The sequence below is a fragment of the Euprymna scolopes genome, chromosome 16 (assembly GCF_053919585.1).
Source record: "Euprymna scolopes isolate OS-2025 chromosome 16, ASM5391958v1, whole genome shotgun sequence".
NCBI classification, from domain to species: domain Eukaryota; kingdom Metazoa; phylum Mollusca; class Cephalopoda; order Sepiida; family Sepiolidae; genus Euprymna; species Euprymna scolopes.
Window position 1 is genome coordinate 137,559,185 of NC_136497.1, and position 14,753 is coordinate 137,573,937.

The window sequence follows — 14,753 nt, forward strand, 5'->3', positions numbered from 1 at the left end:
GGCCTCTTGGCCTTGAAATTGTGGTGATGCCTATGTAAAAAAAAAAAAATAAATAAATAAAAAAAATAATAATAAAAAAAATTTTTCTGGTTTTATTTCAGCCTTTAGGTCTAAAAATGTGTTTTATATAAAAAATAGTTTTTATATTCTTTTGTCAGGCAAATAATTTACGCTGCTAAACTACACATTTACCAAAATAAAAAAATAAACGCATGCATTAATGTTTATAAACGTTATTTTTTTTTAGGTTCACAAAATCATGAGTTTTCTTAGGACAGTGATCCCTGTTGCCGAAATATCTGGTGGAGAGACTTCTTTTTGGGGGTCGATTACATTTACATGTTTTTATCCGTTCTTTTATTTTTTGAAATTGTTGTAGGGGTATCCACGTTACCCATGATGAAAATGATTAGTATAGCAGGCATGTTTCAAACGGAACTTCATGTCAACCCATGCTAGTGTATATATATATATATATATATATATATATATATATATATATATATATATATATATACTAGCATTTCAGCCCGGGTGTTTGGGGGTGTATGTTGAGCAAAAAAAAAAAAAAAAATGGTAGTAGGAAGGCAGGCTCGAACCCGTACCACAAAGGAGGAAAAGAATGGGAAAAAAACCTGACGACCACCGCCAAACCGGAAGTGACATAGGTTTTAATTAAGGCTAGACAATCGAAAGGAGAGGATGACTTTCGAAAATATCGGCGAAAAAAGCGATTCCCCCCTATAGAAAAGTGCCCAGTTGAAGGTGAAAATATTAATGTTTTTAGTCCATTTTTTTATATTTGTCGTCTGAAAGGTTGAACTTCAAAACGATATTGATCTTGCAAAAATCTGTCGCCTCTGTCAAGTTTTAGGCAGACATGCAAACATACATACATTTATATATTGGTAACTCAAATTTTCGACCCAAACCGATTAAAAAGCTTGCCCTATCTCTGAATATCCTTTATGTAAAATTTCAAATGTTTAGACCAAAAATTGTCTGAGTAATTTGGTAGAGATCGAAGCTGTCAAATTTTTTTTAAATTTGACCTCTATTATGACCCCTTAAGATTTATTGTTTTGGGCTCAAATCAATTTATTAAGTTAGATCCATGTCCAAGGAACCTACATCTAAAATGTCAAGTGTTTAGACCCAAAATTGGCTGAGGAGTTTGTTAGAGTTTTCAAAGGTCAAATCGTTGAAATTTGACCCCTTAACAGCCAAATTTCTGGCTGAAAATGGATTACAAAGATTTTCCCAAATCTCAGTACCCTGTATATCAAATTTCGAGTTTGTAGACTAAAAATTGACAGTTATTGTGTAGGGAAATGTATAGAGACAGACACACAGACATACACTTTCACTTATATACATATATATATATATATATATATATATATATATATATATATTATTATTATTATTATTATTATTATATGTATTAAACAGCTGTCCTGTTTTTAAATCTCCGAAACAGCTACATGGTAAGCAGCTGATGATCCCCGTTTTCTATTTACAAATTTTAGTTAAGGTTTTCTCTTTTCATCCTCATGTAGTTAAATTCCGTTTTAAAATTGAAGACTTTTGCGAATCGGCTTATGCAAGTGCTAAGTAGCAATTTTAGTAAAGGCTTTTTCCTTTTTCTTCATCCTTATATAAATGAATTCTCTTTTGTCATAAACATTTTAAAAGTTGGATTATATAGGTGCTAAGTCTGCTATAGGTTAAAGTTAATATATTTTTTTTCCTTCTGGGAATTTAAACTGCATTCTTTATTTTATTTTTGCATTTTTTTTATTCAAAGCTTCTTTAGACTATATAGCTGTGGATCAGTTTGTTAAAATGGAACACATTCCTCAAGAAAAATTTACTTTTATTATTTTTTGCAATTTTTTTTATCAATAAAAGTTGTTTTCTTTTCCTCAAAAAAAGATTAATTTTTTTTACCATAAATTGTTAGGTGAAAGTTTTTTTTTTAATTTTTTTCAGGAAAACTTGCACTGTTTTTAAAGAAAGTTGGCAGTAAACGTTTCTTTTTGAAAACGGAATTTTTATTATAAAAAGAAAAGATGAATGCTTTATACGAACATTGTAAATAGTTAGGTGAAAGTAGAGAAAAGTTTGATTTTTTTTTTTTCAAGAGAATGTACAAATTATTTTTTTGTCAACAGATGTTAAGAAAATAAACAGAAAAAATACTCCCATCATTAATTAATTATGCAAAAAAAAAAAAATGTTGATTTAGTGTTTCAACATTTGAACAACGCTCGGTTGAATCTGATCGAACCTTAACTATAATTGGAATCGGGGGGGGGTTCAAATTCTGCATGAGTACCAATCTTTTTATTTTCGTCTTTTGTTCAATTTTTTGAGTGGGCTATCAGCGATTGCAAACTAACAAATTTAACCAAAATGCAAATTCAACAAATAATTTTAAAAAGTACCTAGCTTCTATACAAATCCTAGTAAAATTTAAATTTCCATTCCATTTTTAGAACAACCGTAAAGCAGAGCATTCTATGCAAATTTTCCCTAACTTAGTATATTAATGTTATTTTTTTTTTAAGTAAAAATAATATTTAGGTTTGGATTCATATATATATAAAATGTTCATACTTAGAAGTGTAATAGAAGCTCTTAGAGTGATGAAACAGGTAGTGTTCAGACAGTCTTAGTGTTCACATTGTAGATATGAGATGTCGAGACATGTATGTAAAGACATTTTAAAACACATGATATACAAGACATATAATAACAATTTTCACTTTACCTTTTGGTAGAATTACAACACAAAGACGACGTTTATAAAAACGCATGATGGGTTTATTTCTTCTCTTGACCGGTCGTGCTTTTCTGAGTCAAGAATTCAAAGCTTCACATTCTAAGTTTCAAAAGGAACCGTCTCGCTTCTAAACGTGCGAATCCCATCAGCAGACTATCGTCTGTCGTCCTCAAACTCCCTCTCTTCCAGTTTCTCCTCGTTTCTAACTATATCGAGAACTTCCCGTTTTCCATGACGTCATACACATGTTAAAAACATGTGTCTTCTTTCACGTGTTCTGGAAATGTGTGTCCAAAACTTTTTCCTTTGTTTACAAAAGGAATTTTAACCTATATTCCCAGTAACCTATATTTCCAATATGTTAAAAACGTGTTTATTAAATTATCCTATAGTTGCATTCCTCAATTGAATTTTCATAACAGAATTGACAACGCACATTCTTTTCTTGAAACTATTTTACTCTAAGCTAAACAATGGTTTGTTTTCACATTCCATTGCTAATTCTCTCTCATAATCTATTTCTAAACCTAAATTAGGAGGTTCGAATTTCGTCTATGCTATTTCATTTTCATTTTAACTAAATCTCTCTATTTTTTATACTTACATGAAAAGGGGACAGCCCTTATCATGTAACACAAGGATATGCTCGCAACGTCTCTTCTGTGGGAGAGAGGTTTGCAGGGTAGAGAAAAGGGCATTCCCCACTAAGCCACGAAGTCTATTTTGTACTCTGTCAAGGCAGGATAGGCTGTTTTTAGCAGCTCCTGTCCAGATATGGCAGCAGTATTCCATCCTTGGACGTACTTAGCTTTTATATAGATAGAGAATTGAATTAATAGTGAGATATCTTTTGGAGCGGTAGAAAGATCCCACCATCTTTCCAGCGACAAATTCCTAAACTCATTTCGCACTAAATAATTTAGGTGACTAAAATAGGAACCTAATTGAATCTTCCCCAATGGTCGATTTGCTGCTAATATCCATTTTTTAGATACGGGCAAAAATAAGCAAAGAATAGGAAGACCTAGTTTTGAAAGCCGATTTATCATAATTTTTTTGTAGGTTTCTGACAACTTTTTGATTGTATTTGAAGGACTAAACTTAGTTTCCCAAAGGACAAAAAATATTTGTACACGTGAAAAAAAAAGTTATGAAAAATGTTTTCACGGCGATCTTACCAATTCAGCTAAATTTGGAAGTTAAATAAATTCATTGTAAGAAATCCTTTTAGAGATAAATATTAGTTTTCTGCGTTTATTTCAAAGATAATTAGTAACGTAAAGTCCTAAGATATTGAATTAAATAAAAATAAACATTTTTAAAAAACTTGTTTGTGCTAAAAATAGCTGAATTAGCCCCACAACCGAGTGTTTTTTCCGGTCGCATAAGCACAACAAACCGTACTTTTGGAAATACGGAATATACAGAGGCCCAAAATCTGAGACATTCGAAAAGCTATCTGAGAATGATGTCATAAAACGAAGGAAGGGTGCTGGGTTTCTTTTTTTTTTTTTCTTTTTCTTTTTTTTTTCTTTTTTTTTTTAACCCAGACGGGCATCCCCATTTCTATTGTAAATGTTTGTATAAATTTTATCATTTTTTTAATTTAATTATTTTTATATGTTCCTGTTTTTAAATTAATTTTGGCAGAGTTGTACAACTATCACCCCCCATGCGAATTTCTATACTGATAGGGTTTTGGAAATATTTTCATTGGATTATTATTGATTAGACACTAATTAACCAGATTATGAAAAAAAATTGAAAAAAAAAATCATCATCTCAACATTTGAAAGGGGTGCTCACTTTTTAGTTACCACGTTCTGGTAAATCAGTCACCCATTTTTTTTTTTTTAAACACGGAAGTGTCTTCGGGAGATATAAAATGGTCTCATGTTGACGAAGCAATGTATTATTTCTTCAACATGTTAGTGAAATTTATAATACATGAAAAAAACAAACACCTCATCTTTCATAAAAACAGATAAATTATTGTAAAGAAACACCCACAAACGCACCTTTCATAAAAAATAATTATTAAAAAAAAAAACACCCACAAACTCACTTTTAACTAAATAAGTTAATAAAAATAAAAAAAACTCGAAATTTTATTTTCTTAAAACAATTTTAAAAAAAGTCATGTTCATTCTATTTTTTTTCTTTTGAGAAACAAAAATATTTCTGACTTACAAATGCGGTAGAGGCTCATATCATTTTTTACTTTCTATGGTTTTGATATACCCGCGTTTTTATTGGTTACAAAATGGGTGACTAATTTACCAGAACGTTGTAACTAAAAAGTGAGCACCCTTTCAAATGTCGAAATAATGATTTTTTTTTCAATATTTTTTTTTTTTCATAATCTGGTTAATTAATAATAATCTAGTGAAAAAAATTAAAAAAAAACTATCAGTATAGAAATTACGCATGGGGGTGATGGTTGTACAACTCCACCTTAATTTTTTTTTTAATTACTGGCCAATATTATATAAAAATTATGTTACGCCGAAAGTTTCACATTCTTGCGAGCAAGGAAATTATTAAACTCTTGCATATAAAAATTATGCGAAATCTGTAATTTAAAAAAAAGTAAAAATATTTTTGCTATTATAATTTTTTTTAATATAAAAATATTAAATAAACAATGCTTAATTCAATGATAATGTCGGTAATTCGAGAAATTCATTTTCTTCGATTTTACATCGAATTCATTAATACGGATTTAGGGGCTTTTTTCGTAATGTTCCTGTAATAATTATTTTATTATTTTTATTGTTACAAATTACGATGCTTTATTTATATACAAAAAGTAAAAGTAAATTCTTGCATTTTTTATTTACTACTGAAAACCATAACTTTAGTAAAGGTATTTTTTGTTTAAACAAAATAATACATTTTCACTAAGATTTAAATAAAAAAATAATTCCACGATCATTATTTGATAAATACTGAAATTTTCATTAAAACTGGTTAATTTCCTGATTTTTGTTGAATTTTTAAGTAAAGCAAGGGGTCAAAATGTTTATATATTTTAAGCGTCTGCATTCATTTTGCCCGTAGGAAAGCGACCACATGTGGTTAATTTAAATTAAATTTCAATCACATGGTTACATTATAAATAATCACGTGATTAAATTCATTTAAAATTTACCGATTAGAATCTGATATTTTTAAATATTATTTCATACAAAATGATAAGAATTTGCTTACATTAAGCGAGACCACGGAAGCAACATCGGAACAAAGAAAACCACCTATTTATTAAAGAAAAATCAAATATAATTAAAAAGAGATATATAAAAACACGTATGGGTACAGTAAACATATTATACCAAAATGTTGAAGTAATCGATTCAGTGGTTATTTAGATTACTAATAATGAACGAACTAAGAATTACATTTACATAGATATGAGATACCTTCGATAAGTTTCCAGACTTTTTTGTACAAGCCTTTAAAGTTGTCGTAGACTCTTGAAAATTCAATATGTTATTGCTATACATCTTATGAAATGACTGACCAATTTTTATGATTTCAGGTTCAAATGAACAGCTATAGCAGGCATTGTAATGCACTCTATTTAAGCCTGAGTGTCACAGCTGGTGAATTTCAAAACTGCAATCTGGATGGAAGGACACTTTAGGAGAACGATGTGCAATAAAATTCTGCTTTAAACTCGGAAAAAATGTCGCAGAAACGTATGGAATGCTTCAGACTGCTTTTGAAGCAGCTTGCATGAATCGAGCATTAGTTTTTGAGTGGCATAAGAGATTTAAAGAAGGCAGAGAGACTGTGGGGGGGGAGTAAAGAAGTCGGAACACCAGAGTTAGTTGGCCAAATAAAGAATTTCATGGATAAGGACCGTCATGTGTCTATAGAGATAATAAGTGCACAGTTTGATGTCAGTGTGGGAACTGTATACACAATTATTTGTGAGGAACTGAAGATACAGAAGATTTGTGCAAAGTTTGTCCCAAGGGTGCAGTCCACAACTCCATCCTTGTCACAAATGATCAAAATAGGCATCAAGACAGTTCCTCACCCTCCCTATAGTCCAGTCCTTGCTCCCTGTGACTTTTGGTTATTCCCTAAGCTCAAGGAAAACCTTAGAGACTGTCATTATGAGACAATTGAGGCGATAAAAGAGGCTGTGATGAGTCATTGACCCACACACATACACAAGAGGACTTTCATGGGGCCTTCCAGAAGTTGTTGAAATAGTACTACAAGTGCATTGCAGCCGGAGGAGATTACTTCGAAGAGGACTAGAGTTTCATGTGTGTACTATCAATAAAAGTGCTCATACGAAAAAAATCTGGAAACTTATTGAAGGCACATTATATATATATATATATATATATATATGAACAATAATAATGATTACACAATCTCAAGGGAACAAAACTATTAAATAGGACAAATTGAAATCCTGTCAGATCCTGTATACACACTAATATTATTAAGAAAAGTAAATGTCTTTAAAAACGTTTGGTAAAAGGACAACTTGTATTTAATTAATTGTATACAATATATCGTGTATCGTATTTAACATTAATTGACCCCCCCAAAAGTTAATTCAATGAGGGTCGTTTCAAAAGTAAAGCCTCCTATTTTTTAACTCAAAAAGTTAAAGAGCTACAAAAACAGGAGTGGTACCATTAAAACGAGTGACATTTTGTTGGTCCAGAATTTATGTAAATGTTCTTTTTGATTTTTTTTTTTGGGGGGGGGGTTGAAAGAAAAAAATTCTTTCATAAAAATTTTAAGAATTGTAATTCATTTCAAAATATTTAAATATGTATCAGATAAATTATTCAAGAAAAAAAACTTGTTAAAATTTGGGTTCTCTCCCCTTTTCTCTGACAAGAACTCTTCCACAAATGAAAACAAAATCATATTTCGGTTAGTTAAAGTGCGCTACTGGTCATAACTCTTATGAAATGTTAAAGAAGATAGAAAGACTGCAGAACGAGAGCCCTTCACTGGAAGGGTACAATGAATACTAGAGGGGCTTGTTGCCACTTAAATGCTAAAGAAGATAAATGGTCGTTGCTAGTGAGAAGTCGATGGTAAACGGCTGATGTAATAATTCTAAATGATTTGTAGTGGTTATCAAAAGAGCCGGAGAGTGCTGAAAATCTAGGAAGACTTGTTGTCAAGAAAACTAGAATACTCTCCATCTGTAGAACACCATATTATGGGGCTGCTTACCAGCTGACTATAACATGGTTGTTTCCCTAGATGCCAGAAAGTCTTCTACTGTTTCTTCACGCAAAATACTAGTCTTTGGAATTCCTTCCCGGTCTCCTGTTTCCCTGACTGCACTGACATGCAAAAATTTAAAAGCGAACAGACATCTTGCTGCTCAACTCTTTCCATAGTGTCCTTGTAAATAAGGTCCTAAATTGTAATCTCTTATGTCAAGTGGCAATGTGCCTTGTTTAAAATTTAAAAAAAGACAATGCTACAGTTAGAATATATATATATTTATATATATATATATATATATATATATATATATATATATATATATATATATAAGGAAAAGGTAGTTTACATGAAGCATTGCTGGTATACATAAATTAAAATAATGAAACATTATATATTAATAAATACAAATATTACTACTACTACTAATAATAATAATAATGACAAGAATTACTACTAAACTAATTAGATTTAAAACATAACTCCTTTTTTCTGCTTGATAGCTCACCTAATCATATAACCGGTCTTGTTTTTATGGTACTTTCCTTTTTTGTTTTGATGGCATTCTTTTGGTTTGTTTTCCGTTTTGAAAAAGAGATTTTATCATCAAAATATCAAAGGCATTCACCATCACGGTTATGTGAAACAGTAAGTCCATATTTATTGATTTATATACGTGATTGATTATGAAAAATAGATTGCTGAAGATTTATCAAATCTACAAGTCCTTTATTCGTCTGTCTTTGTTCATACATTACATCTCTTCAACACCCGGTTTTTTGCTGCATTGCTATATACTTTCTAAACCCTACCACACACACATACACACACACACACACACAGATAGCTGGTCGTAATCATAGGAGCAACCAGACTCCTGAAAAAGAATTCCAAAAGCTATCTGATAAATATACTCGGTGAACCAAGTGCAAGAGAGATTCAAACACTCAAAGGAACGGTTAGAATCTTTAAAAAAAAAATAAAGATCTCTCGGTTGGAATGTGCGGGATAGCTAGATGCGTGAATGTCTGGGATCCGCCAGTAGGATAACGCATCCCCAGCAAGAACAAAATGGTAAAAAAAAAAAAAAAAAAAATGAAATTCAAAGAACGCACACACACACACACACACACACATACACACACACACACACACACACACACTCCCCCAAGTGACCGCAATAACGCCCCCTCCTCTCTTACTCTCTACTTTAAGGTTGAGAAATTCATCATGATTTTAGCTTCTGCCATGGATACTCCCATCCCTGTACCAGGAAAGAGGTACTATTATATTTCCATGGATGTGCTTGAGCTTCGATATTCCTTCCCCTCCTTCCTGCTTCTGGGAATGGTGGGCGTTCTTGAGAATTGTTATTTTTGTTCCCCCTCCCCCCCCCCCGTGCTCATCTTTCTTACAAGTCGCCAATGCAGATAAAGTAGGCCATAATGAGACCACGACATTTTAGTTTTATCATCATTTATGACTTACATTTCTTTTCTTTTTTTTTTTTTTTTTTTTTTTTTTTTTTTAAATCTTTCCTATATTGGCTGAGGCTGGGGGGATCACAAAGTTAACGGCTCAAACCTTGACAGCCCCAGACCCAGGAAAGATGATCTCTACAAAAAGAAATCAAATTAGCGTCATCAAAAAAAAAAAAAAAAGAAAAAAAAATTATCTACACAAAGAAACAAAAATTGTTTTCTCATCTCATTTTTGTTTTGAGCTTTGAAGTAGCTTAGATGTGAGAGCAAAGGATCAATAAGTTGAGGAGGAGGAGGAGGAGGAGGAGGAGGAACAACAACAACAACAACAATATCTGTTTTATATTTTTATGTTCAATTTTTTATTTATAAATATTTTTTTTTTACTAGGTGGTGATTTATTTTACTTCTTGAGTATGCTCCAGAAAATCTTATATCCGTTAGCATTTCTATGATTCGAAGGTTTGCAAACAACATATTAATATGAAATATCCCTGAAATTATGCTAAGAGTACTTTATTACATAACTATCTCAAAATTTGTTAACAACATCCATAAAAATTAGAATGCCTTCGATACGATGATTATTTTACATTGAATTTATATTCTAAACTGAGCTCCCACTCTAAATACTAAAATGATTGCTTTTCTTTCCGTCAAGTTTTTTTAAGGGTGTCACACGTAATCACCTATAGAAGTAACATTTCATTTTGGAATGAGGATTTAGCTGAGTGTTAATCTATTATTATTATTATTATTATTATTATTATTATTATTATTATTATTATTATTATTATTATTGTTGTTGTTGTTATTATTGTTATTATATATATATATTTTAGCTTTACTGATATTTAAAATCAATAAACGTTTATTATTTTATCATTATTAACAGCAATGGAAGATTTTGCATTAAATAAAATCAAATAAAAAAACAAAAGAATCGTTTTGGCATCGGAAAATAGGCACCAATTTTTTCGATACTAATTCTGATAGCCCCAAATTTGTCGATTTTTCCAATTCCCGAATTAATCGGCCCAACACTAATATATATATATATATATATATATATATATATATATATATATATATATATATATATATATACAAGCATTTCAGCCTGCCGTTGCCCGGATGTTTGGAGGTGTATGTTGAGCAAAAAAAAAAAAAAAAAAAGCGGTCAATTTTTTTAACTTTGACCCCTATTATGACCCCTTAACATTTATTGTTTTGGCCTCAAATCAAGTTATTAAGTTAGATTCATGTCCAAGGAATCTATGCCTAAAATTTCAAGTGTTTAGACCAAAATTTGTCGGAGGAGTTTGTTAGAGTTCTCAAAGGTGAAATCGTTGAACTTTGACCCCTTTAAAAGCAAATTTCTGTCCGAAAACTGATCAAAGATTTTTCCAAATCTCAGTACCCTGTATATCAAATTTCGAGTCTGTAGACTAAAAATTGACAGAATTATTGCGTAGGGAAATGTACAGACACGTTCACACACACACCTGTCAATTTTTAGTCTACAGACTCGAAATTTGATATACAGGGTACTGAGATTTGGGAAAAAAATATATATATATATTATATATAGGGTGTCAGAATACACATACTCGATTGCAAATGTGAGAGCCAAAGGCTGTTCCAATACAATGAAACGGCTAGTTCGTCTTTGGAATATGTATATATAGTGTTATATATATATATATATATATATATATATATATATATATATATATATATATATATATATATATATATATATATATATATATAAATTATTATGTGTGTGTGGTGTGTGTGTATGTCTGGAAGAACACGTAAGAGTCTTTATAGAAAAAAACTGAGACAAGCAACATCACGTTTGTGAGTATGTATGTGAGAAAGAAGCAGAAAGGGGTGTATTCGGATTGAAACTAAGTCCTAATATTCAGAAGATAACCCCCTAGCCTCAACACGTAGCCACGCAACTCTAAACCCTAGCTCTAACCAATTCTGGTTTGCTTCTTTCAGCAAAACTGAAACGATCTAAATGTTATTTGAGAAATACAAATACAAGATGGCGGCCATGTTTCTCTCTCTCTCTCTCTTCTTCTTCTTTTTAATAATTGCTTTTAAGTTGAGATTACAAACAGTTTCATGTGATTTCATTATCCATACTTGAATGGGCTTTTGAGGCAAAAACTATTTAAGCTATTATTACTATCTTTGCTGTTGCTTTTTATAGATAGATTTTTTATTTTATTGTTAAATCAATTTATTCATTTTTTTTTTTTTTTTTTGTCTGAATGGTTGGAATGGTCATCATTATTTGAACTTTTTCAGATTATGAAAGACCAGCAAAAAGAAAAAAAACTATTTCAAGCATGACAGGCTAAAGAAAATTCCATTTCAAACTTAAGCATGCCAAACCATTGTTGTTCTTTTTTTATATAAGTAGATTCTTTTTTATTGTTAAATCAATAAATTTTTTTAGCCCCCCCCCTCTCCCCCCGACAAAGGAAGGATTAGACCTAGTAATTCACTCCTGTTTCTTTGTTCGCACTTTTCTCAATAATCATGCCTTGGATTTTTTTTTTTTTTAATTTTGCACAAACATTAGTCATGGTGAAAGTAAATTTTTGCCAGAACGGATTTTCCAGCATAACTCTGGTTGCCCCACCCCTCTAGGGGGCATTAGAGGGATAAAATTGCCCCCAAATCGTTCATCCTTCATTTGTTTGCACATTCCTTAATAATCATGTGTTGAATATTTTTTAAATTTTGTACAAACATTAGTCATGGCGAAGGTAAATTTTTCACTCATGGAGGGATACCCCGCATTTTTCACTCATGGAGGGGGGTACCCCGCATTTTTCACTCATGGGGGGGGGGGGGTACTCCGCATGCTCGGTTTGTTTTTGTTTGAATGTTTGGAGTGGTTATCATTATTTGCATCGCTTTTATTTGGACTATTCTATTTCAAATTGGATTGTGACAGACCAACCAAAATTTAAGGCTTCCTTCAGTCTTGACAGACTATGGATAATCAGGGTAAGGGTGCCTGTGCGTGAAATTTTTGTGGCAAGAGTTGCACAATCTTCAACCACACCTCTCCTGAGTCAACATTGTTAAATACCAGTGGCAAGTGAAGTACAGGACGAGTGGAAACAAATGCCGAGATAAGCGGAGAGCACATACAGCACCTAGAATTCCCAAATGGTCACCCATCTGGTACTAATCAGGCTCAATGTTGCTTAACTTCGGTGATCTGATGAGAACTGGTGTGTCAGCGTGATTATGCCGTACGACGTACCAAAATCATTTCAACCTTAAGCATAATAAAAAATTCTATTTCAAACTTAAGCCAGATCAACAAACATACCATTTCAAACCTGACAGTTAAAAGAAAATGCTACTCCAACCTTAAGCATGACTGATATAAAACGAAAATGATTTCGACGTGAAATGTTACAGATCAAAAAAATGCTATTTTGATTTTAAGCATGACAGATCGAAGAAAAATGATATCTCAAAGTTTAATGTGACAGATTTAAACATGCTACTTCAAATTGAACCCGTTACCACGTAATTGTACTTTCAAGTCACCTTTCAAAAAAATCGATATTATTTACTCTTATGGCTTGTCAGCCCAACTGGTTTTCAAAGTACAGGTCTATGCATGGTTCATCAAGTGAGTGAGGAGTTTACGTTCGTGCGTCAGTTGCTCGCTAACTTCTGTCACGTGTAAGTTTCATGATTAAAAAAATTATTTATTACATAAAAAAAAAAAAATCTGGTAGTAAAAGGTTAAGCATAACAAACAAAATGCCATTTAAAACATAAGCATATCAGACTAAATAAAATGCCATTTAAAACATAAGCATATCAGACTAAATAAAATGCCATTTAAAACATAAGCATGTCAGACTAAATAAAATGGTATTTAAAAATTATGCATGACAGACCAAAAAAAATTTTTTATTTCAAATAGTCTTCAATCTAATAGGTTTCTAACTGCCACGCTCCAACCACTGTCGCATCGCCACAATGTTGCATTCCAGTGCTTGTTTTACAAGTATTTTAATGAAATGTGCTCCAATGAACTTTTAGAACTAGTGTCCCATGCCCATTGGTGTAAATAATGGTATTGGGACGATTAATTGGAATTGGGAATCAGAAAAATCTGGACATTTTGTGGGTTTCGGAATCGGTATCAGAATCGGAAAAATTGTATTTATTTTCTGATGCCAAAACGTTTCCTTTGTCTTTTTTATTTGATTTTGTTTACAACGAAAATCTTCCATTGTTGGTAATAATGATAAAACAATAAATATTGATTGATTTTAAACGACCAGTAAAACTAAAATATGTAGATTACCTCCCCCCCCCCACACACACACAAGTGTTTTTATGTTTGAGAAAATGTCTGCACATTAAACATGTATTTTACGGTAATCGGCGGGGGGGGGGGGAATAATAACTTTATAGTTAAATATTTAAAGATTTATAAAGAATCAGAAATTTAGTATGGAATCGGTAATTGTAGTACGGGTTCGAGCCTGCCTACTAACTACCACTTTTTTCTTTCTTTTTTTTTTTTTTGCTCAACACACACTTCCAAACACCCGGGCAACGCCGGTCACCCAATGGGAAATTTGGTGAGCAGTTTAATGTTATCAAGACGCACACACACCTTTTTAATATTATCATGCAAAGAAAAGTGAGTCTGATTTTTTTTTTTTTTTTTTTTTTTTTCACAGAGTTATTTCCTTTATACAGACTCGAGTTTTCTTTTTTCTTTTAATTTTCTTCTCAGTTTGTTCAAACTGGGGATGGGGCATCCTACCAGATGCCAAATATTCACCCGCTATCCCATATATTCCAACCAAAAGATCTTTTTAAAAATTCTAACCATCCCTTTAAGTGTAATTGTTTGAATCTCTCTTGCACTTGGTTCACCGGGTATATTTGCCAGGTGGTTTTTAAAATTCTTATTCATGAATACAGTTGCTCCTATAATTATTGGAATTATAAAGATTTTCCCAAGATTCCAGTTTCTTTTCATGTCGTACATAAAGTCTTAGTATTTCGTTATCTTTTCTCTCTCAGCTCTGTTTAACCCAGCATCATTGGGTACACTGACTTCTACTAAGGTTGCTTCTTTCTCCATCTTGTCCCATATCACTATGTCAGGATTAATAGCTCCGTTTTCTAGGTATGTAGTTGTAGGAATTTCATAGTCATAGTGGATGGTGTATGACTTATTTCCAACTGTTCTTTCTGGTAAACATGTTCCCAAG

General features: G+C 31.8%; 1 long non-coding RNA gene and 1 pseudogene across 2 annotated transcripts in view; one reads left to right on the top strand and one right to left on the bottom strand.

Annotated features, from left to right (window-relative positions):
• LOC145296122 (uncharacterized) overlaps window positions 1-14,753 on the top strand; it is a 469,746-nt gene that overhangs the window by 341,107 nt on the left and 113,886 nt on the right. The window lies entirely within an intron of this gene.
• Window positions 12,645-12,761, bottom strand: LOC145296589 (5S ribosomal RNA; annotated as a pseudogene).